At 35.3% G+C, this 25,782-nt stretch overlaps 1 pseudogene; it reads left to right on the plus strand.

Moving 5' to 3' along the window:
- Window positions 1–1,667: 1,667 nt before the first annotated feature.
- The window catches only part of LOC120181904, a 44,070-nt pseudogene continuing 19,955 nt past the window's right edge, over window positions 1,668–25,782 (plus strand).

Below are 25,782 nucleotides of genomic sequence, written 5' to 3' on the forward strand. Positions count from 1 at the left end.
AAAGTCAAGTTCATAAAAAATTGTCAAGATATCAATCAATTGGAAAACTTAAGTTAGATTAAGTTAAAAAAATCATAACATCCAATGATTTATTAATCTCAACGCTACCTAACTCAACAACTTACAAAGGTTCACTCGATTTAATCAACGAGTTTTTGGGTGCAAGAACGTTCAAATTTGGAACCAAACATGACATTTCCATAAGGTTTTAATACAATAAAATCTCCACTACTTAATTAGAATGAGGTGCAATAATTGGGTCTTTAAAAAGGGTTGTAACAGGACTTACGTAAAGATAGGGAATAAAGCTAAAAATGTGGATAAAATTCAAGACAAGAGATTTATTCAAAGTAACTAAATAAAGTCCACAAGCAAAGTAAACATAAGTAACAAAAATTAAATCAAACAAAGCATCAAACATACTATGTTTTTATTTCTTTTTTCTGTTTTCTTTGCTTTCAAATTTTACCTTTTTTCTTTCTATTCTTCATGGGACATGATCGTGCAACCTTCAACACATACTCTTTGTCTTGACAAGGATTGAAGAGAAGAAAAATGAAAAAGGCTCGAGTTTAAAGTTGTGGTGAGAGTAAAGAATGGGAATATGCTCAAACATGGTTAACTAATGGGAAAATGGTAGGCATTTTGGGTGAAAAGTTGGTGAATCTTAAGTGCCCAAATCACTTCAAAGCATCAATTCATTATATAATCTCGGCATGCATTGTACTACAAGTTCTAGATTGTCAATGGTTAGTTCGACACACTCAAACAAGAATAAGAGCAAAAATATAAAGAACATGCTCATTAAGGCTCAAATCTTACCAAAGTGTGTACATGCATTGAGTTAGGCTTTATTTCAATCAACAAAGTCATGGATAATCACAATAAAGTTTACTCAAATCTCTACTCATGCAATCCGTTATCATGAATATCCGAACTCAAACAATCATATAATCTCAAGCAAGCATGACATACTAAAACATTCAACAAAACGAAGAACTTCAACAAAAACGAAGAACTTCAACAAAAACTAAAATCAATTCAAGCAATGCAAACTAAGATCAAAGCACATAGATAAGCAAGGTGAAATTCAACAAATTCTCTACCCCTTACTTAAGTCGTATTGTCCCAATACGTAACATTTAAAGTACGGGAGAAAGGATAGAAAAACTCCTCGTGTTCATTGGCGATCGTGACCGCGACCGTGACCACGACCGCGACTTGGGTGAAGATAGGATAGAATCTCAGTGATGTTCATCTTGATGGTGTGGAGACGATCATTGACATCATGCATTTGTTTTTGCACATCCGAGCACGGATCTTGTAGCAGTGGTCAAGGCGCATTGCGGCAGACGAAGACTCATTCGCCTCAAGGTGTCATCACTCATGGGGGAACGAAGTAAGGCGTGATAGGGGTACTGGCAAGCAGACCCATCAAATCCAAGCAGTGCTCATCTAGGCCATCCATAAAAATGTGTAAGTGAAACCCATAATATCAAAATTGGCAATACGAGGAGCAAGATTAGTAATGTATGGACCAAGGATATGTGGCCAAAGATATTCGTTGGCCCGACATAAATTCTTTAGTGACATGTCATGTAATAAATTTTGCAGCTCTATGTTTAACTGATTTTCTATTGTTCAATTCAAAGGTTTGCCCTTCTCTTACATAGCAGGAAGTACAAAACACATGTTCCCTATCTTAAAAAGAAAAGAAAATTTTGTGTTCATTTATATCCCCCTTAAATTCTTAAGAGTATTCTAAAATACCTTCGTGATGAAAAGGAAAAATTGAGAAATTCTTCTGCACCAATTTCTTATAAGACTATAGTTGAGTTTATATATCTAATCTATTTCAATGTTATATGATAAAAGCAATGAACTGGAACTGTGAGGATTTGTTACAAATATACTCTTTTGTGCAATTGAAAGCTTGCCATGAACTTCTAGTTATTGCCAGTAGTCTTAATATATTTGCTAGTGCTGCTTGACTTTCCGAAATGGTATGCATGCAGGCCCTTGACACGCTTGGAATCACCAAATCGAGGGTGAACAATAAGGTACTTGCTGTGGTAGAGAGTATTTGGGCTACTGGTGGCAACATTGCGGGCTTGGTTGATCGAAATGATGTGAGCACATCATGAACTTCTGCTTATATTATTTTTCTCCCCCGCCCTTGCTATCCAACGCAGCTTGAATGATACTCTACCTAGAGCTTTGATGCTTGCTAGATAACGGTATCCACATCCTAATGGTTCTGACTTGAAATCCTTTGGAAACTAGTATTAATTATTAATATATTTTTTGATTATGAAAGCACTCTTTTAATGAAAAGGTCACTATCTACCTCTCTTCATGCTTGTTTATTTTAAAATCATGCCAAGATTTCCACCATACCAGTTTACTGCTGGTTATTTCCATCCAGTTGCCTTTCTGGTGATTTTTACATGGAATTGGAATCTCAGTTGACAACTAGTCTAGCATGCATGAACCTCTTTAAACTCTATTCCACCAAATTAAACGCCCTTACATTTTGGGCAACTAATCCTCTCTATTTTTTATATGATTATATTACTATGTGGCATAAACAATCACTGTGAACTGAATCTACATTATAACAATTCAAGATTCTAAGAAGCTTATGATCTGCTTTTTACTTATACCGCATGCCAAATAATATGTAGCCAGTTTCAAGTGGGGTGAATATTTACCACTATATACTTCTCTCCCTGAAATGTACCTTCAATGGGTTTGTTAGATTCCTATACCAGACAAACCTCATTCGGAGGATTCAACTGAAATTCAAGAGTGGAAATGGAGCGTGAGAAAGGCAAACAAGGTTAACCGTGAGAGACATTCTCAACGATGTGACACTTAACTTAAGCTTTCGGTAACATATCCCTACCCCCAGAAGAAAAGTGTATCAGTGTGTGCATTGCTGATGGTTTTTATTTTGATGCATTTGCCTGTCTGTGCATGTGTTCTCATATGATAGGTGGCTCGGAGAATGGGAAATGAGGAAGGCTTTTATTATCCTCACAATCTTGATTTTCGAGGCCGTGCATACCCCATGCATCCACACTTGAATCATCTATGTTCCGATCTCTGTCGAGGAGTTCGGGGTTACATTGGCTGAAAATACATTTAGCAAATCTGTATGCCGGAGGCGTTGAAAAGCTTTCACATGATGGGCGTCTGGCATTTGTTGATAACTATTTGGATGAAATATTTAACTCAGCAGAAAACCCTATTAATGGTAACCGATGGTGGTTAACAGCTGAGGATCCTTTTCAGTGCTTAGCTGCTTGTTTTAATTTGTCAGAAGCCTTAAAGAGCTCATCGCCACATGGTACCGTATCCAACCTGCCAATTCATCAGGTAAACCTTCATTAGGGTCCTTGAAGAAGAGAAAAAGCATCTATCGTCGTAGTGTACTCGGTCAAGTTATACTGTCTATTTAATCTTGTTAAACGTAATAAAATAGGAATATGTATCTTAAAATAATAAGATAGTTTGAACTACTCAATTGGATAGATTTCTAGCATTGTGAATATTCCAAGAGAGCTCATAGTGATAGAGCACCATTATCATTCTGCTAGACATCTGTTGTAAGTCTTGATTATGTGAATGAGATGACATGTCCATTGCTTGTATTGCTACCGCATTTAGGATAGTAGGTTTTATGAATGGCTGGTTAGAAAATACCTGCATTATTTTGATTCTGTTCTCCCTGTTTAAAGGGCATTGTTTATCAGTTTTACTTACACACATCTGAACCTTATTCCTCTTTGATTTTCTTTAAATGGTTATTTATAATTTATCTTCTTTCAGCTTTTTAATTAGCTTTATTGTTTCTTGTTTCGCATTTCATCCCCTCCCCACCCCACCCCCAACTGCTTCATCTGCCTTACTCTCCTTTCTTTTTCTTCTCTTAAAAACTTTAATACAGGATGGTTCCTGCAATGGCTTACAGCACTATGTAGCCTTGGGAAGAGACAATGTATGTTTTCTGGTTGTAGATAAGCACTTTTCCTTGTTCTAAATAATCTACAAGCCATACTCTCATGCCTGGGTTTTACACACGCGTATGTATAAAATATATTTTCTTAATATATTTTTGAGAATCTGAACTTGTTTCCTGTACACCCATTTTGGTTACAAAATTATTACCCACTAATTATGAGTTTATCATTAGCCACTCTTTTCTGTTATGTTATTAGAAGTGCTTCTGTGGTCTCACATCTTTTATCCGTTCTCAGAGTTGGAAGCCGCAGCAGTTAACTTGGTCGCTGGAGAGAAACCTGCTGATGTTTATTCAGAGATTGCTGTGAGGTATATATATATTAAATTCCTTTTAGTTATTATCTGGTAAACCAGTGATGGGATAAAAAGCTTGCTGCACCTCTACTTTCCGTTCTCCATTTAGAGTTAACCTTCTCTGATATTATTGGCTGCATTTAGTTGTTGCTTAAAACTTAGGAAAGAGTAAAAAGCAACCAGACCGTAACTGTACTGCTTCTTTATTGAAGTAAAAAAAAAAAGAGGAAAATTCAAACTTTAATGTTAGTCCTGTAAAAATGTTTTCTTTGGCATCCAAAGTGCTTTGCTTTGGATAGCAAAATTATGTGCGGAAATATCAACAATTGAATGGAGCCTTTTTCATCGGGATGAAAACTGTTGGATATAGGAAGTGCTGCTTTAACTAAGAAATTTACACTTGATAGAAGGGATGCCTAGACGATGCGGGAATTCAATTATGGTGCAGATGTATTTGCTTTGGTAGACCAAAATCAGAGTACCTGTTAATATAATTTTGTAATTGTTTGAGGTGTAGATAAAAGGAATTTTAGAAGGAAAGTCATGATAAATCTTATAATTAACTCAAATGAACTAGCCTTTCAAACTTGAAGAACAGATAATATAATGGTTGGAAGATTATTTGAGCTGCAGCAACACAAGAGTTTAAGCCTTAAGGACGGTTACAAAGTTGTAAGGGCCCAGGAGGAGATACTCAGTTCTGGGTTGCTATCTTTCCCGTAGCTTGTGTTCATATCCATGCTTCATAAGAGTGAACTTTGGAGCCTTATCTTTCAGTGTTATGTCAGCTTGCTTTAGTTTCTGGAAAACTTGTCTTTTGTATGTATCCTGAAATATAGTACTCAGAAATGAGAATGACATTTATCCTTATCCCATGTCACTTTTAATCTTCTGGGGCTTCGCAGGGTGCACAATATAATGAAGGGGGACAGTAGCAAGGATCCTGCGACAAATCCTAATGCTTTATTGGCAAAGCTCTTAATTGATCAGGTTGGACTTGGTTTTATTGAAATTCAAATTACTAGATTTCCTTGAACATTAACATCTAAACTATTTACAATTGATTTTGAATTAGGACTTTCCTCCTTTTAAGCTAACAGATTAAAATGTTGAAAATGTTCAGGTGGATCGGAAATTAGTATGGCAAACGGTAATGACCTCAGTGTATGATGTAACATTTGTTGGGGCACGTGAACAAATAAAACGAAGATTGGCGGAGACGGGCCATATAACTGATGATAGACTGCTATTTTCTGCAGCTTGCTATACTGTTAAAGTAAGCAACCCATTTAATTTTATATACGTATGCAAGCACTAATTGTGATAATCTCTGTACTATTAATACGTTAGACTGGGTTTCTAATCACAAGCATCCAATTAGATTTCTCTCTTCATGTGCTCGGTGGCTTCTCTCAATTTCTTGACATAGGAATCTTACACTTTGAAAATTGTTGTTAGATGATATAAAGTGGGAGTATTCTAGATTGTTTTCTTTTCTAATTTAGAAGGGTATTGTTTCCTAGAACGGTTACATCAGCATTTGGAGGATGGAAGAAATGCTCTATTTTTATGTGTGCATGGGTGTATGCATATTTGTTGGTGTGTCTGCTTGCGTATAACCTTGTGAAAAGGATGAATAAGATAGATCAATAGAAGATTGCGCTATCAATATTTTTTGTTGAATTAAAGTAATTTAACTTGCCTATTTTGATACATTATCAGGTGACATTGGCTGACCTTGGAGAATTATTCCAAGCAGCACTCAACATAATGGGTTGGTTAGGTGACTGTGCAAAGGTGTGAATTGTTATATTACAAGAAACGTGATACAAACTACCATATGGTAATTGTGGAGCACTGACTTTTAGTACTATCAACTTATTAGTCTGTGAAATCCTTGTATGGTAGATTGTTGCTTCAGAGAATCAACCGGTGCGATGGACAACACCTCTTGGTCTCCCTATTGTGCAGCCCTATTATAAAAGTGAACGACATCTTGTAAGTGTTATAATTGCAATGTACTGGGTTATTAAGCCTGAATTTTAATCTCAAACAATCCAATGGGAAAATTGTCCACTTAAAGGACTGGCTTTCTGGTTCGTCCGTCCAGCCAAGTCAAGTGATTTGTGGAAGGTTCCCTTACATTAAAATACCTACGAACACATTTTATTATATCCGTAACCGCAATAACTTTGAGGAACAAAGATGAAGCACTAGAGCTAGAGGAGTGTTTCTTCATACTCTCAATAAACTCATGTTCTTAGCCAGTGTTTTTGAATTACTAGGAGGAAAAGAAAAACTGTTCTTTTTGTCAATATTGCATGGGCTAAAGCTTTGTCTTTCTTAAAGTGCTCATACTTCAGGCTTCAGGATTGCAGTTGGATTAGGATACACTTTAATAGAATATTAGCCATACTCATTTGATCTTTCAATTAAAAATATTGGCATTAGAGTAAAAAATTCACTGCTGCTTTTCAGATAAGAACTTCTCTACAAGTATTAGCCTTGCAGCGGGAGGGCAGCTCAGAAAGTTCCTTATTCTGGCCCTTGTTTTGAGTTCTTGTTTCTGCTTGGTTTTTTCATAAGCAAGTAGGAGAACTAATAATTTGTCAATTCTAGGTCGATGTTAGAAAACAGAGAACTGCATTCCCTCCAAATTTTGTCCACTCACTTGATGGTTCTCACATGATGATGACTGCTGTTGCATGCAGAAACGCTGGTCTACATTTTGCAGGTCTGGTAGGCAAATCTTAGACCAAGATTTTTTTTTATAAGAATTGGAGGTCTCGTTAAAACTTCATAATTGTCGGTTTATCTTATGGTAAACCAACAAGTAGCGAAGGAGAAAAAGAGTACCTCAAGATTTATTAATAAATATTTAGAGCAGTTTTGAATACAGCCAAAGCCCCAAACTAATGAAAAAACTACTCAACCCAACCCCCAGTTTACTGCTCCACCAAGGAACCTATCATCAGCCTATTCCATCCTTCGCTAGTGTGGCAGCCTCGCAATTTGCACTCCTAGGAATTACATCAATAATAGTCTCTCTGCCGCTTATCCACTTAACCATATCCCTTACAATAGATAAGTATAAAACAGGGCATGAAGATGAATCATTGATCCACTCGACACAGTTTTTACAATCACTTTCTATAATGAGACACCCCTTAGAATTTCATGCTGAAGACCCGAAGAAAAGTAAGCCGGTTTTAATTGCCACTAATTCCACCATAGCTGGAGGGCTGGCTCCTGTTCATTCCGAGAACGACCCTAAAACCTTCCTTGAAGCATCCCTCAGAATACCTCCAACCCCACCCGCATTGCAATCTTTAGTCACAACTCCATCAACGTTGATTTTGAAGAAACCCTCGGGAGGAGGGGACCACATGATGTGATGATAAGTCTATTTCCTTAACGATGTCTGGGAGTCCTACAATGACGGGTCACCAATTAGAGAATCCATCGAAATTGTGATTTCAGGACTTTTAGCAAAGAACCACACTGCCAATCTAAACCTTGCCATGAAAAAAAGTTAAGTTGGATCTGTCGTAACCGGTTTTCGTCCGGACACGAAATATTTATTTGGCGGGAAAATTGATGTGAATAAATGGTTTTGAAAATAATTTGGAAGTCGCCATCGGCCTTTTAGGTCAGGTAGGTCGAATACCTAAAAATTATTTTTTTAAAAGAGTTTTAAGAAAACATCAAATAAAAAATGAACTGATCTGCGTTTATAACCAAAAATTCGTTCTTTTTAATAATAAAAAGGGATTCGTGGTCAGTTACGTTTAGGGAAGGATTAGCACCCCTACAACGCCCAAAATTGGTACTTTTTTTAATTATAAATTGTCTCTATTATTAAAATTTTAAAAATTCAAAATATATTTAATTTATAATCCTATTATTTCAAAATTATATAAAAAATATTTATTTATTTAAAAATATCGGAAAAGGACTTCTAGGTGCCTTAAGACAGCTCTTTTCTTTGATATTAATAAATATTAATTTACATAAAATTAAATAATATTTTTTATAATTTTTAATTTTAAAATACCAGAATAGGACATCCAGTTGTATTAAGACTGCCCTTTTCTTCGATATTGAAAAATAAATATTAAAATAATTTATTGAAAAAATATAAATTATTATTTATTATATATATTTATGAATACATAAAAATATTTAAATATATAAACAAGTAAAATTAAAACAATAAAAATACAATTAGAACGATATATTTAAAAGCAGTAAAATATAAATGAAAACATTTAAAATTAGTGACTAAATTATAGTAAAATTAAAATTAAAAACCTAATTCATAATTAATCAAAATTATAGGGATTAAACATGCTATTTTCTTATTTTATTAATTTAGTGACTAAAATAAAACTTATCTAAAATTCGAATATCAGATTAAAATAAATTAAAAATATAAACTCAGGATTAAAATATTAATTATTAAAATTAAGGGATTAAATCTGTTATTTACCCTAAATATATTATTTTAATACAAAGGACTAAAATAAATAAAATTAAAATTAAAGAACCGAATTAAAAGGATTATAAATTGATTTAGTGACTAAAATGGAATGTTACAAAATTAGGCTGACTGCGGAAATGATTTAATTATTATTTAATTACACGAATAGCCCTCCCCGAAACGACGTCGTTCGGGAAGGACTATTTAAAGCCGAATTTAGCTGGCCCTTCGGGCCATATTTCATTTCTTTTTTTTTATTTCTCTCTCTAACTGAGAGAGAAATAAACGCTCTCCCCTCTCTCTAGCTTCCCTCATCGGAGGGAAGCCGGTCACCAGACGGCAGCCGTCTGCCGCCGTGACCGTCATCGCCGGCCACCGCATCCGGTGGCCGGAAAATTTTATTTTTTTATCATTATGTAGATCGGACCGTCCTAAGGACGGTTCCGGTGCTTTTTTCTCCTAAATAGCTCTTGATCGGAGCAAATCTAAAGAAATACCTTCGGTTTCCGAAGGTTTTGGTGACGTTTGAAAGGTCCGGTGGCTTCCTCGGTAAGCTTCTTTCCTTTCTTTTTGTTTCTGTTTTGGTTTACTGCTGGTTGTGGGTTGTTTGTTCTTCGTTTTTGTATCTTTGCTCTCTGTTTTCTGTCTCTCCCCCTCTGTTGTCTTTTCTTTTTTCAGGTTGGGTGATGGCTTTATAGCCATCACCAGTGCTCATCTCGGACCAGTCCGAAGGGAAGAGTTCGGTGAGTCACCAAACCGTAGGTGGTGACTCACCCCATGGTTGGAACGTGGACGGCGTTCCCTGCTTCCTCTGGATGTTTCTGTTGAAGCGTGGCAGCAGCTGATGGACGGGTCAGAGAGGCGGCCGGCGTCGTGGCCCTAGGGTATCATAACCCTAGGGTTTCCTGCTGGAACCATCTGGACTGTTGGATCTTGCCAGATCCAACGGTAGCAGGCTGAGGCGGCTGGGGAAGAGGGAAACCCTAATCTGGTTTAGGGTTTCTATTGGGCTTCTGAATTTGGGCCACCATTTGTAATTGGGCCTCCATTTTGGGTTTTGTAATATTAAATAATATATAATAATAATAATAATAATTATAATTATAATAATAATAATAATAATTATATAAATAACATTAAAATGAAAAAAATGAATATCTTCAGCTGCCCCTCTTTTCTTATTCTTAATAAGAATAGAGCAAAGACGAAAAGATAATGAGTTTTTTTTTCATTTGACTTCACTTGATTAGTATGGAGATGTTGAATAAATTCTTCTCTTTCTTCAGATGAGTTCTTCTCATTATGAACTTTCCGCTGGGGATGATGTTGACCTCTTTCCTTCTGTGATAGAGTCATTCAAAAGGTTGAATAAGCTCTTCTTATTATGAACTTTCTCTTCTTCAGATGAATTCTTCTCATTATGAACTCTTTCTGGAAGAGCTAATCCATCAAATGATGAATTCAAGCAAAAGTTGAACAAGTTCTTCTTATTATGAACTTCTTCTTTCTTTTTCAGATGAGTTCTTCTCATTATGAACTCGAACTGGAAAAGCTGATCCATCAAGTGATGGATTTGAGCAAAAGGTTGAACAAATTCTTCTCATTATGAACTTCTTCTTCCTTCTTCAGATGAGTTCTTCTCATTATGAACTCGAACTGGAAAAGTTGATCCATCAAGTGATGGATTTGAGCAAAAGGTTGAACAAATTCTTCTCATTATGAACTTCTTCTTCCTTCTTCAGATGAGTTCTTCTCATTATGAACTTGAACTGACACTGTTGATCCATTGAATGATGGATTTAAATCTTTGCTAAAATCTTTGAAATTCCTGTTAAAAATTCAACATGGATGAAAATGAATGAAAATGCACCTATTTTTGCAAACACCTAAATATGATGCATGAATGTTAAGTTATTTGATTTCAGATTGGTGAACTGAATATTTCTTCAGTTGTAGAAACCCAATAAATCTTTCTTCTTCAAATCAGATAATCTATCATCTTTGACAAATGTAGATGTAGATATAATGTCACAAAACCTCTTGAGAATAAAACTCAATAGTATAGGCTCTTGAAAAGCTTGCATTCATGCAACATGTTAATTCTGATAACAACTCACCTGATTATGAAGTGACTTTTCAAGATGATTTCACAGATATCGATAGTTCTTTTAATACCGAGAAATCTTGAATTCTGATTCTGATGAGGAGAATAAACTGTTATACTTGACAAAAATGGGATTCTCAGAGGCTGAAGCTTCAATAGCCATGGAGAGATGTGATCCAGATTCATCAATTGCAAAATTGACAAATTTTATATGTGCTACTCAAATGGTTAAGGCTGCTGACACATTTCTTCCGGTAAAAGATGGGAAGCCATTATGCAATGATCCCAATTACAAGCAAAGGCGAAACTTGGGCTATGATTTGTGGAAAAGGAAGAAGCAGAGGAAGCTTGAAAAGAAGCTTCTTAATGAAGATGATCATGCAGTTCATCTTTCAATTCCAATGATCGGTTCTGGGGTTCATACCGAATCAGATCAGATAAACTCAAAGAACACTTTCAGAAGATGCTATTGGGTCTCCTTATTTCTACTATGAGCAAATTCATCTTTTAAATCCAATGATTGGTTTTGGGGTTCATACCAAACCAGATCAGATAACTCAAAGAACACTTCCAGAAGATGCTATGAGCACATTCCTCTTCCAAATTCAATGATTGATTTTACCAAATCATATAACTCAAAAAACACTTCCAGAAGATGCTATTAGCACATTCCTCTTTCAAATTCAATAACTGATTTTACCAAACCAGATCAAATAACTTAAAGAACACTTCCAGAAGATGCTATGAGCACATTCCTCTTCCAAATTCAATGATTGATTTTACCAAATCAGATAACTCAAAGAACACTTCCAGAAGATGCTATGAGCACATTCCTATTCCAAATTCAATGATTGATTTTACCAAACTAGATAACTCAAAGAACACTTCCAGAAGATGCTATGAGCACATTCCTATTCCAAATTCAATGATTGATTTTACCAAATCAGATCAGATAACTCAAAGAACATTTCCAGAAGATGCTATGAGCACATTCCTTCCAAATTCAATGATTGATTTTACCAAACCAGATCAGATAACTCAAAGAACATTTCTAGAAGATGCTATGAGCACATTATTCTTCCAAATTCAATGATTGATTTTACCAAATCAGATCAGATAACTCAAAGAACACTTCCAGAAGATGCTATGAGCACATTATTCTTCCAAATTCAATGATTGATTTTACCAAACCAGATCAGATAACTCAAAGAACACTTCCAGAAGATGCTATGAGCACATTATTCTTCCAAATTCAATGATTGATTTTACCAAACCAGATCAGATAACTCAAAGAACACTTCCAGAAGATGCTATGAGCACATTATTCTTCCAAATTCAATGATTGATTTTACCAAATCAGATCAGATAACTCAAAGAACACTTCCAGAAGATGCTATGAGCACATGGCATTTGTTCCATTTAATGTTTGGACTGGGATATCACAGTACTTATTCGATGTAAAGCCAGAATTTGTAGATTCGAAGTATTTTCATGCTACTACACTGAAAAGGGCTATATTCATAATTCTGCCAATTAAGAACATATTTTCTCTTTATTCTGCTTCCTCCATGTGCTGATGCTTTTCCATTGACAAAGAAATGATGGCCTTCCTGGGATCCAAGAACAAAGTTGAACTGTTTATAAACATGTACAGAAAGTGCCAAATTGATAGAAAGGATCTGTAAGGCTTTTGAAGCTTATGACAATGAATCACATTCGAATGTCCAAAAGTATGTTCTTGATGAGTGCTAAAAATGGAATCTAGTATGGGTTGGAAGGAATAAAGTTGCTCCACTTGAACCTGATGAGGTGGAAATGCTTCTAAGTTTCCCTAAAAACCATACACGAGGAGAAGGATCTGCTAGAGATATGTTTCCTGGTGGTATTAGTGTCCTGTCTCTTTTCTCTGGGATCAATGATACAGAGGTTGTCTTTTACTATCTTGGCATACTTTTGAAAACAGATGTGCAAGAACTGAATGATGATCGGTTGGAGCAATTGATGAGTAGTTTTAATGGACTCGACCTTGTTGTCAGTGGCATCCAGCATAACAACCTTATTGTTCATGGCTTTAAGATGGTGATGATTTGCTTACTTTGTATTCCATGCTTTTAAAAGGTATTAACATAAAGTGATATTCAGAAATCTTTAACTTATTTCAAAATTATGTTAATTCAATAAAAGAATAAATTGAATTTTCGAAAATAAATAAATTGAACTTAAAATAGATAGAATTGTATTCAAAGTTATGACAAGCATAAGATTGATAAAAATTCAAATGTCTCAACAAATTATTAGCATAAGTATTTCTAAATTAATCAAATTGACACAATTTAGAGTAATGATGTAAGCTTTTGTCTGGAAGATCTCAAATGTTGTCGAAATGCTTGTAGATGTGAAGTTTCTCCTAAACTGTCAAAATCTTAAGAGGGTTCAATTGCCAGATGCCTAATATCAACATGCATTTGAGCCGCCCATTCAGGTTTTCAACTCAAATCCTTCCTTTGGTTACAAAATGCCCTTTGCGGGTTTTCATCTTGACACCCCTTTTTCTTTTTCTTTTTTCTTTTCTCTCTTTTTTTTTTCTTTCTTTTTTCTCTTTTTCTTCTTTTCTTCAAGCATAATATTTCTTGATAGAATCTGAGTTTATTGGATTTCTTAGAATTTTTCCATCCATTTCTGCCAAGATCAACGCTCCTCCGGAAAAGGCCTTTTTCACAGCGTATGGCCCTTCCCAATTAGGCATCCATTTCCCACGGAAATCTTTATGTATAGGCAAGATCTTTTTTAGTACTAGATCACCCTCTTGGAACTCTCTTGGATGTACTTTTTTGTCATGAGACTTCATCATCCGTTTTTGATACATCTGTCCATGACAAATAACTTTCAATCTTTTCTCCTCAACCAGGTTCAATTGATCAACTCTAGCTTGGATCCATTCAGATTCATCCAATTTTGTTTCTCTCAATATTCGAAGCGATGGAATCTCAACTTCAATTGGTAAGACTGCTTCCATCCCGTAGACTAAAGAAAACGGTGTTGCCCCAGTAGATGTTCGAACAGTAGTTCGGTATGCATATAAAGCAAAAGGTAACTTCTCGTGCCAATCTTTGTAAGTTTCAGTGGTCTTTGTAATGATTCTCTTGATGTTCTTATTTGCTGCTTCAACTGCCCCATTCATCTTTGGACGATATGCCACTGAGTTTGCATGTTTGATCTTAAACTGTGCACAAAGTTCGGTCATCATTTTGTTGTTCAGGTTCAGATCATTATCTGTAATGATCCTTTCTGGTAGGCCATACCGGCAAACTATCTCTTTCTTTATGAATTTACAGACTGTGGACCTCTTAATATTGGTATATGAAGCAGCTTCAACCCATTTGGTAAAATAATCAATTGCCACAAGGATGAAGCAATGTCCATTCAATGCTTTTGGTGTGATTGCTCCAATGACATCTATTCCCCACATAGAAAATGGCCAGGGTGCTGTCATTACATGTAAAGGAGATGGGGGTACATGAATCTTATCTGCATATATCTGGCATTTATGACATTTCCTTGCATAATCAATGCAATCTGTGTGCATGGTAGCCCAATAGTATCCATATCTCATTATTTTTCTGGCCATGGAAAGACCATTTGCATGTGTTCCACATATTCCACTGTGTACTTCTTCAATGATGCTTCTAGCTTCGCTGGTATTTAAACATCTCAATAGCATTTGATCATTGCTTATTCTATACATAATCTCGCCATCAAGAAAATATCCAGCAGCCATTCTTCTTAAGGTTCTTTTATCAATTTCCGATGCATTTAGTGGATAACTTTGATTTTTGATATATTGCAGGATATCATGATACCATGGTTTACCATCTACCTCTTCTTCCACACTATAACAATGTGCAGGAATTTCATATACTTGCATTTTGATTGGCATCATATCAACTTTCTTAGTTGCTTGAAACATAGCAGCTAATGTAGCCAAAGCATCTGCCATTTGATTTTCTTCTCGAGGGAGATAATTGAAGGTGACTCTCTCAAATTCTTTCACTAATTCGAGGGTAAAATTTCGGTATTCCAACAATTTGGGATCTTTTGTTTCCCATTCTCCTCGTAATTGATACACCACTAAAGATGAATCTACATATATTTTGAGACATTTGATTTTTCTTTCTATAGCTGCTTTCAATCCCATGGCACAAGCTTCGTATTCCGCCATGTTATTGGTGCAAAAGAACTCCAGTCTACTTGTAAAGGGATAATAAACATTTTCTGGAGAAATTAACACTGCCCCGATTCCTCGTCCCAAAGCATTGGATGCTCTGTCAAAGTAAAGCTTCCAAGATGCAGATGCATCATTTGTCCTGACTTCTTCATTCATGGATATGCACAACAAATCTTCATCGGGAAAATTGAAACTCAAAGGCTGATAATCATTTGATACACGCCTAGCCAGAAAATCAGCTATGACACTTCCTTTTATTGCTTTTTGGTTGACATATACAATATCAAACTCAGATAATAACATTTGCCATCTAGCCATTCTGCCTGTCAAAGCTGGTGATTCCATTAAGAATTTTAAAGGATCATGTTTGGATATCAACCAAGTAGTATGGTATAACATATATTGTCTGAGTCTTCGAGTAGCCCACACCAAGGCACAACATAATTTTTGTATTGGTGGATATCGAATTTCACAATCATTAAATTTCTTGCTCAGATAATAAATAGCTTTTTCTTTCCTTCCAGATTCATCATGCTGTCCTAGTACACATCCCATCGAATTTTCGAAGACCGTCAAGTAGAGAATTAACGGTTATCAGCATTGGTGATACTAAAATGGGGCATTGGATAAATATTTCTTAATAATATCCAAAGTTTCTTGACATTCTTCATTCCAGACTTCAGGATTATTCTTTCGAAGTAATTTAAACACTGGATCATATTTGTCAGTTAATTGAGAAATGAACCGAGAAATATAATTTAATCTTCCCAAAAAGCCTCGAACTTCTTTTTTTGTATTGGGTGGTGGAAGATCTTGAATTGCTTTTACTTTATCTGGATCAATCTCGATTCCTTTTTTGCTGACCACAAATCCCAAAAGTTTTCCAGAAGTTACCCCGAAAGTGCATTTTGTGGGGTTGAGCTTTAATTGATATTTCCTCAATCTCTGGAAAAGCTTTCTCAGATTTTGAATATGTTCTTCTTCAGTTCGGGATTTGGCAATCATGTCATCTACATATACTTCAATCTCTTTATGCATCATGTCATGAAACAAAGTTACCATGGCTCTTTGATACGTTGCCCCTGCATTTTTCAATCCAAATGGCATCACTTTATAACAGAATGTGCCCCACATGGTTACAAATGTTGTTTTTTCCATGTCTTCAGGATTCATTTTTATCTGATTATATCCTGAAAAGCCATCCATAAATGAAAACCATGCGTGTCCTGCAGTATTATCTACCAATGTGTCTATGTGGGGTAATGGAAAGCTATCTTTCGGACTAGCTTTGTTGAGATCTCTGTAATCCACACACATTCGAACTTTCCCATTTTTCTTTGGTACGGGAACAATGTTGGCTACCCATTCTGGGTATTTGGCTGCCTGTAGGAAACCTGCATTGATCTGTTTCATCACTTCTTCTTTGATTTGCAACAACATTTCTGGCCTCATTCGTCTGAGCTTTTGTTGGACCGGTTTATATTCTGGATTGATTGGAAGCTTGTGCATCACTATATCTGTGCTTAAACCAGGCATATCTTGATAAGACCAGGCAAAGATATCTTTGAACTCTTGAAGGAGATTTGTCAATTCTTGTTTTATCTGGACTGTCAGAGTAGTACCAATTTTCACCTCTTTCATTTCTTCATCTGTTCCCAAATTCACAGTCTCAATCTCTTCTTTGTGGGGTAGAATTTGTTTGTCTTCTTTTTCTACCAATCTTAATAGTTCAGTAGGAACATCACATTCCAGTTCATCCTCACACCCATTGATTTCTTCCAGACATATGGGTTGCTCTAAATTAATCTCTTGATTAAATTTAGGAATAAACATGCTATTAACATGGTGACACCTGAAAATTTAAGTAGGACATATTTCTGAAAGAATATAGTAAATTTATGAAATAAATAAATGTATAAATGTAAGAAAATGTAAAGAATGATTGCCATCTGAAAATTTTAAAGAAAATTTCTTATATTTAACATAATTTCCTTTACAAGATAACAAAAAGTTTTCATATTTTTGAGCTAAACATAAAGATTAGTTCTGAATATTACTCTGCGTTAATATTAAAAACTATAGGAAGATCTTCAGTGGTCCAATTGTTGAGTGTTTCTCCAGGAAAACATGGGCGAATCCTATCCAAGTATTTGCTAGTCTTGTTGTCATTCATGATCATGTTGATAAATAATCCATTCATAGCTTCTTTAACTATGCTTTGATCTTTCGTCAACTTTTCTTCTTTAAAGGCTTCCACAAGCTGTTGTTCTACATTAATTGTTCCCCCTGATCTGAATATGGTCTTCAACTGTGGGAAAAACATGTGTTCCCAAAGGATTTCTTTCCCTTTCAACTTTCCTTTTGTCTTCACATCTTCTTTTCATCTCTTTGTTCTTTTGCTGAAAATTGGGCTTAAATCCAAGCCCAAAACGATCTTTCTTCATCTGTATATTTACAGGAACCGAAATCCCTTGAAGATTCTTTCCTAAACCTTTCCCAGCTTTAGCTCCGATGCCTAAAGTTTGTCGTACCGTCATCTTGGTGCAATCAGATAATCTGGGATATGGAATTTTACTTCCTTCTGCAATAAAGGTTGCATTGACAAATTCAAGAGCTCGGAAAGAGCATTCAAGTGCATCATCATTGGTTTCAATAAATGGAACACCACTTGTTATAGACGCAATGATTTCTTCTTCAGCTCCTACGCATATTAGTTGTCCATCAACAACAAATTTCAATTTCTGATGTAATGAAGAAGGAACGGCTCCTGCTGAATGAATCCATGGCCTCCCTAATAAACAATTATATGTAGGGTGGATGTCCATCACCACAAAGTCAATATTGTACACGACTGGTCCAATTAACAACGGGATTTCCATTTTCCCGAGCACCTCTTTTTGAGTACCATCAAAGGTTCGCACTACATTCTGATAACTCTTCATGTGTGATTGATCCACAGGTATTCTTTGAAGTGTGACTAGAGGCATCAAGTTGAGAGCGGATCCATTGTCAATCAATACTCCTGGAAACACATGACCATGACAATGTGTCGTGATATTCAAAGCTTTTACTGACCCCATTCCGCCTTCCGGTATTTCATCATCCGTGAACGTTATGTAATTGTCAGCGGCTATATGTCCCACAATTCTGTCAAGTTTATTGAGGGATATATCTTCAGGGATAAATGTTTGATTGAGCATTTTCATCAAAGCATTTCTATGTGCTTCTGAATTCATCAATAGATCAAGAATAGAAATTCTCGCTTGTTGTTTGTGTAGTTGTTCAACTACACTATACTCACTATGTTTCAGGAATTTCAAAAATTCTTGAGCTTGTTTTTCTGTCACAGGCTCATTGAATGCTGGAGGGGATTCATCATCAAATACCTTCTGAGGTATTACCATGGCTTTTCCTTTTGCTTTCACTTGTTCTGAAGCATTGGATGTTTCGGGAGAGTAACATCTCCCACTTCTTGTAAAGAACCGACTTCGCTCATTGCTTCAGACGTCGATGTTGTATCCAAACTCTGTATTTTCTCTTCTGTTTTTTAGAGAAACAGATCCTCCTACCATTGAAACATTGGTAGTATAATTCCAAGGTACCTGTGGGTATCTTTGTATGGAAATGGTAGAGGAGTGGTGATAACTACTTTCGGATTATTGGTGCAGGAATCACCGTAGATGATTTCACATTAATGATCACAGGATCATTTATTCTTTGACTAGGTTTAGAATCCTCTGATGAGCAAACATCATCTTCTTTTTTCCCTGGTTCTTCTTCAAAGAATTCTATTTCTCTGTTGTTCATCAATTTTGCACCAAATCCCTAAACTCAGGACATAGTTGAATTTTATGCCCTTCTCTTGATGATATTCACAATAATTCTTGCCTTCATTCTGCTTTGGCCTGAATTGTTGTGGAATTATACCGGCTAAAGAGAGTTGTTGGAATACCCAAACAAAAGGAGATTTAATTTCAGAAATGTCAGTTTTTGCTTTCTTTCTGTTCTCTTCCTGAATTGCATTCACGTTTTTATCTCCATGATTTGGCAATGGATGATTTGATGCAGATGGTGTATTGAATTCCAACTTTCCAGTGTTGATCAAATTTTGAACCACCCTTTTGAATGCCAAACAGTTTTCAACAGAATGACCCGTAATTCCTTCATGGTAAACATAGTGTGCCTTTGTATCATACCAAGGAGGGAATGGTGGTTACATGGGAACCAAAGGATAGGGCCGTATGACATCTGCTTTTAACAGCGAATCATAGATCTCCGCATATGGTACTGGTAAAGGTGTAAAAGACAACCTTTCATTTTCCTTTCGAGATCCTCTAGACTCTGCTCGATTAGTGTTTGTTTCTTCTTTCTTAACCCTTGGATGGGTTATTATAACACTTTTCAATGAATCCTTGTTGTAAGAATTTGCATTGTTGACTTCATTCTCTTTTTTCCGATACATAGGTCTTTTGGAACTAGACCCCTCATTTGATTCAATTTTACCACTTTTCAAGACATTTTCAATGAGTTCTCCAGAAATGACCAAATCAGCAAAATTTCTGGTTGCATTCCCCATTAGATGATTTAAATAAGGAGCTTTCAATGTATGGACAAATATTACTGTGGCCTCTTTTTCTGACAAAGGTGGTTGAACTTGGGCTGCCGTGTCACGCCATCTCTGGGCATACTGTCTGAATGTTTCATTATTCTTTTTCTCCAAATTTTGGAGAGTCCATCTATCAGGAACCATGTCTGTTACGTGGCGGTACTGCTCTAAGAATGCTTTAGCCAGATCTTTCCAGGATCTAATGTTGGCTTTGGTCAATTGAGTATACCATTTTAAGGCTGGTCCTGTCAAACTATCCTGAAAGCAGTGAATTAACAATTTCTCGTCCTTCACATATCCTGCCATTCTTCGACAAAACATAGTAATGTGGGATGAAGGGCATGTAGTACCGTCATATTTATCAAATTCGGGAGCTTTGAACTTGATGGGGAGGATTAAGTCTGGAACCAAACTCAACTCACTGGCGTCAAACCCATAGAATGATTCAGTTATTTCCACGGATTTCATTCGTTCTTTAAGCTCTTGATATGTCTGGTCATTCTTCATTTACTTTTTGTTTCTCATTCAGCTCATTCAAATCTGGGATTAGATGCTCAGCATTAAAATCCCCTATTTTCACATCTGATATAAGTGGATTTTTGCTTGAAGATGCAGGATCTTCTTGTCGATTTTCATGTGGTTTGGCTTCTTGAAATGCTGATGTACGAGCATTGATTTGTATAGGTGTAGTACCAGAGTGATAAATTGGTTCTGGTGGAAAACCTAGAGGATACATAGGTTCTTGGTCGAAAGATACAGGATTTTCATGCATTTTCCAATGATAGCCTGCCTTTTAAACATGTCTCTATTTTCTGCATCATGCTGTCTTGTGAATTTGCAATACTGTCTTCAATTTTCTCCAGCTTCATTCTCATTTCTGCTTGTTCTTTATTATGATGTTCCTCAATACGTTGTATTTTATCCTCCATAATTCTCTTAGTAGCTTGTCTAGTACCGTAGTGATGTTGTATTTCTCTTTTGGCCAGAATAACTGCGATTGAAAAATCTTTTAATATTATTTTTTTTCAAATTTTAATTAATGAATTTTATCTTAATAAAAAAAATATTCATAAAGAAAATCATGAAATGAATGATGAATGTATGCAAAATGTATGTATGCAAAAAGGTATTGATCCCAAAAAGTTAACTGTCATAGAACAACTTTCATCGGCATACAAAAGTTTCTTTATAATAGTTCATAACTACAGATAAGGCGTAGCTTTCCTATTAAGCTCTATAATTTCTTTCATTAACCATGACACCTTCTTTCCGAACTTAGAAACTGGATCAACGTGATGCTCAATTATTTTGGCTTCAACAGCTAATTCCCCAATATATCTAGCAACTTCGCTCATTTGTACCATGGCCTCGAACACCATATTACTTCTTTCTTCACTTCTTTCAACATAGAAATCAGTTGACTTTTGTTATTGTTCATTCGTTCCTTCAAGAGTTTGCTCTAACTCAGTGATTCTGACTTGACAATTGTGCAGAATTTTTTCAAGATCTCTAATGCGTCTTCGCAGTGAAGCACTGTCCTCATTACTTTCTTTGAGATCATTAGGTCCTAGACGAACATTTTCTTGAAATAATGATTCTTCAAGTTGCAAAATGTAAGCGTTAAACTTTGAGTTTTTGTTTCTAGACTGATCCAGATCTTCTTCAAGTTTTGTTCTTGCTTCTTGCGTTCTTTGATTAAGCTTCTGGATTTGAACATCCTTGTTTCTGCATCTTTGCATCCAACTGCTAGCTAGCCACTTCCTGCTCTACCTCAAGTCTGGTGTTGAAATTTTTTCTTTCCAGCTCCCATTTTTCTTTTTCAATATTGGATTCTTCCATCTTTTGGCCTCTGACTTCAAGTTCAGCAATCAGCTGGTTCATTTCAGATTCAAATCCCTTGAACATGATATTTTTCTCACCTTCAAATTTATAAAAGATGTCATTCTTCATCTCTTCTAAATCTTTGGCTCGATCCCTTTCTCTTTGCATTTCATTCATGATCTTGCGGTGTTCAGCTTTGCTTTTTATAATTCGCTCTCTTCTGTCAACCTCAAAATTTTCCATTTTTTGCTTTCCTTTCTCAAGGCTTTTGACGGCTATTCTTTCCTTTCAGATCTTCAACTCGTCTTTTCTCGATGTTCAATTCTCTGGTCATCTGTATTGTTGCTTGGCTTGATCCTGATGCTTTCCGGGATTTATATAACTCCTGATAATTTTTCTGTAATGCTCTGAATTCATCATCAACTTTTTCTTTATCTTTTCTCAACATTGCACATTGTGATGAATGAAAGTCAATGTCAACACCCAACATAGCTTTATCTTGTCTCATTTGCTCTAATTCTTTCGACCAGCCTTCTCTTTCTGCTTTAAACTCAGCTCTCATGATTTTAATCTCTGATGCAACCACCTTAATGCGATCTTCCATAGAGATATCCTCTTTTTGATCTGGTAGAGGAATATTTTCATTTTTCCTGACAGATCTCCATTCCTCATAATCAGGAGTTAGCATTTCTTTTGCTGCTTTAGCTCGGATACAAAAAGTTGTTTTCCAAGCTGTAACGGCTTCCATGATATTTCTTTTATAATTTTTGCTGTGGAATGCGAACTCAGATGACTGTAATCCAGCAGTGACAGGTACAAATTGACGACCTTCATACTGTCTTATGACCAGAAGTGGTGCATATACAATTCCTCCCCATAATCCGAGCAGCATTATCCAATTGTAATCTTCACATTTGTAAAAGAATTCCCTTTGGATTTGCCACGGGGCTCGCCAAACAATGTCATTGCTTTGCAGATTTCGAAAGGCATTAATCCACATATCTTTCTTAATTTCTTTCGGCCATTCCTGCTCCAGAAATTCTTTTAATGGTGAGTAATCCGTATTAAAGCGTCGGTATGAAACCTTTTCTGTTCTCCAGAAATGACTACGGATCCAAACATATAATAACTGGGTACACCCTGAGAATCGTCCACCTCCTAGCTTTCTACAAGCATTTAACGATCTGAAAGTCTCCGCTAGGATTGCAGAAGCAGGATTAATCTTTTTCGGTAGCTGTTCAAACAAATCTACCACTGCTGTTTCAACATATCCCAATACTTTTGGGAAGATGACCATACCATACATACCCAGAGCAAATAGATCGAATCGTACTTTAGTATCTGGATGACTCTGAATAAGTTCTTTAATGTTGGTCCAAGCAATGCCTTCGCTTTCGCCTTTTTGTTTTATACGGGATGCCACCCATTCTTCTCGTACACCGGCAATCTTTGCTAATTTAACTCGAAAGGGTTGAGTTTTAATTGACTTTGAATAGATTCGATTCTCCAAAGCCCCTTCGATATGTAACAAAGTTGTGTACTCTTCAATAATATGGACCAAGTCCTCTTTATTGAGAGTGAAGCAATGATACCTTGGATTCTAGAATTGAATTAGGGCTCTGAGTAATTCATCATCAACTTCAACATAGAGCAAATATGGGATGTCTCCGTAAGTCTGGTAAAACTGTAATTTTTTGTTTGGATCCCAACTTTCCCAAATACTTCGCAAGTCTTGCATATCATTTCTTTTTAGCGAAACGGGAGCATAACTGGCCAAGTCAGATACATAATCATCCTGCAGACTGTCTCCTTCTTGTCTTTGTAAGTCCTCAGCCCACTGTCTTACTTCTGAGTTTAGAATTATTTGATTTGAACACTTTTTATCCATGGATGAAGGCTTTCCAATGAGACAATTAACACGAGGATCAATGCCTTTTATCCTGTATGATGCTATGCAAACAAAAGAAATAAAGAACACACAAAAAGAAATGAATTAGTTTACATAATAAAGAAATTTAATAATAACATTTACCTAAATATTTTTATTTAAACATGCTTTTTCATGATTTAAATAATTTAAATATACATGTAATTTAATCAATAAAATAAATAAATTAACAGGAAAGTTAGAATTCATTTCTCCTGTGTGTACACCTATTTTGGACAAGATTTCGGCATGACTTCGGATTGGAAGAGTTTCTAGGGTTTATTATATGCAGGGTTTCAGATCTAAGAATAAAGGTACCCGAATTGTCCTTGTTATTGCCCCCTTGGGTTGCTAACCCTCAATCCTAGTCCATTATAGACTAAAATGGATCGAGTTCAATTCGAGGGGATACATTTCTCTATGCCTGACACGAAGAATAAATTCTCACGAAGACATAGAGCATATGAACCCCGAAAGTTACTTGCTAGGTCTGACACGGAGAATAAATTCTCATGAAGACGTCGCTTTCACTCCCACTTAAAAGGGACAAACTCAATTATAGAGCTTATGTTATGCAATGCAAGTATTGTGTGTGAGGAGAAATGTTCAAACCTCTGACAGAAAAATAAATAATAAAATACTTGCAAATAAAATGAAATATTATAATAATATATAAATACTATAAAAATATATGTATATATAAAAAAGAATTATAAATTAAATATATGAAATTTTAATTTATAATTAATAGAGACAATTTTTAATTGATTTTTAAAAGTTTGACCAGGTCCCCAGCGGAGTCGCCAAGCTGTCGTAACCGGTTTTCGTCCGGGCACGAAATATTTATTTGGCGGGAAAATTGATGTGAATAAATGGTTTTGAAAATAATTTGGGAGTCGCCATCGGCCTTTTAGGTCAGGTAGGTCGAATACCTAAAAATTATTTTTTTAAAAGAGTTTTAAGAAAACATCAAATAAAAATGGATCTGCGTTTATAACCAAAAATTCTTTCTTTTTAATAATAAAAAGGGATTCGTGGTCAGTTACGTTTAGGGAAGGATTAGCACCCCTACAACGCCCAAAATTGGTACTTTTTAATTATAAATTGTCTCTATTATTAAAATTTAAAAATTCAAAATATATTAATTTATAATCCTATTATTTCAAAATTATATAAAAATATTTATTATTAAAAATATCGGAAAAGGACTTCTAGGTGCCTTAAGACAACTCTTTTCTTGATATTAATAAATATTAATTTACATAAAATTAAATATATTTTTATAATTTTTAATTTTAAAATACCAGAATAGGACATCCAGTTGTATTAAGACTGCCCTTTTCTTCGATATTGAAAAATAAATATTAAAATAATTTATTGAAAAAATATAATTAATTTATTATATATTTATGAATACATAAAAATATTTAAATATATAAACAAGTAAAATTAAAACAATAACAATACAATTAGAACGATATATTTAAAAGCAGTAAAATAAATGAAAACATTTAAAATTAGTGACTAAATTATAGTAAAATTAAAATTAAAAACCTAATTCATAATTAATCAAAATTATAGGGATTAAACATGCTATTTTCTTATTTTATTAATTTAGTGACTAAAATAAAACTTATCTAAAATTTGAATATCAGATTAAAATAAATTAAAAATATAAACTCGGGATTAAAATATTAATTATTAAAATTAAGGATTAAATCTGTTATTTACCCTAAATATATTATTTTAATACAAAGGACTAAAATAAATAAAATTAAAATTAAAGAACCGAATTAAAAGGATTATAAATTGATTTAGTGACTAAAATGGAATGTTACAAAATTAGGCTGACTGCGGAAATGATTTAATTATTATTTAATTACACGAATAGCCCTCCCCGAAACGACGTCGTTCGGGAAGGGCTATTTAAAGCCGAATTCAGCTGGCCCTTCGGGCCATATTTTATTTCTTTTTTTTTTATTTCTCTCTCTAACTGAGAGAGAAATAAACGCTCTCCCCTCTCTCTAGCTTCCCTCATCGGAGGGAAGCCGGTCACCAGACGGCAGCTGTCTGCCGCCGTGACCGTCATCGCCGGCCACCGCATCCGGTGGCCGGAAAATTTTATTTTTTTTATCATTATATAGATCGGACCGTCCTAAGGACGGTTCCGGTACTTTTTTCTCCTAAATAGCTCTTGATCGGAGCAAATCTAAAGAAATACCTTCGGTTTCCGAAGGTTTTGGTGACGTTTGAAAGGTCCGGTGGCTTCCTCGGTAAGCTTCTTTCCTTTCTTTTTGTTTCT

Source organism: Hibiscus syriacus, unplaced genomic scaffold (genome assembly GCF_006381635.1).
Source record: "Hibiscus syriacus cultivar Baekdansim isolate YM2019G1 unplaced genomic scaffold, ASM638163v2 tig00112604_pilon, whole genome shotgun sequence".
NCBI lineage: Eukaryota > Viridiplantae > Streptophyta > Magnoliopsida > Malvales > Malvaceae > Hibiscus > Hibiscus syriacus.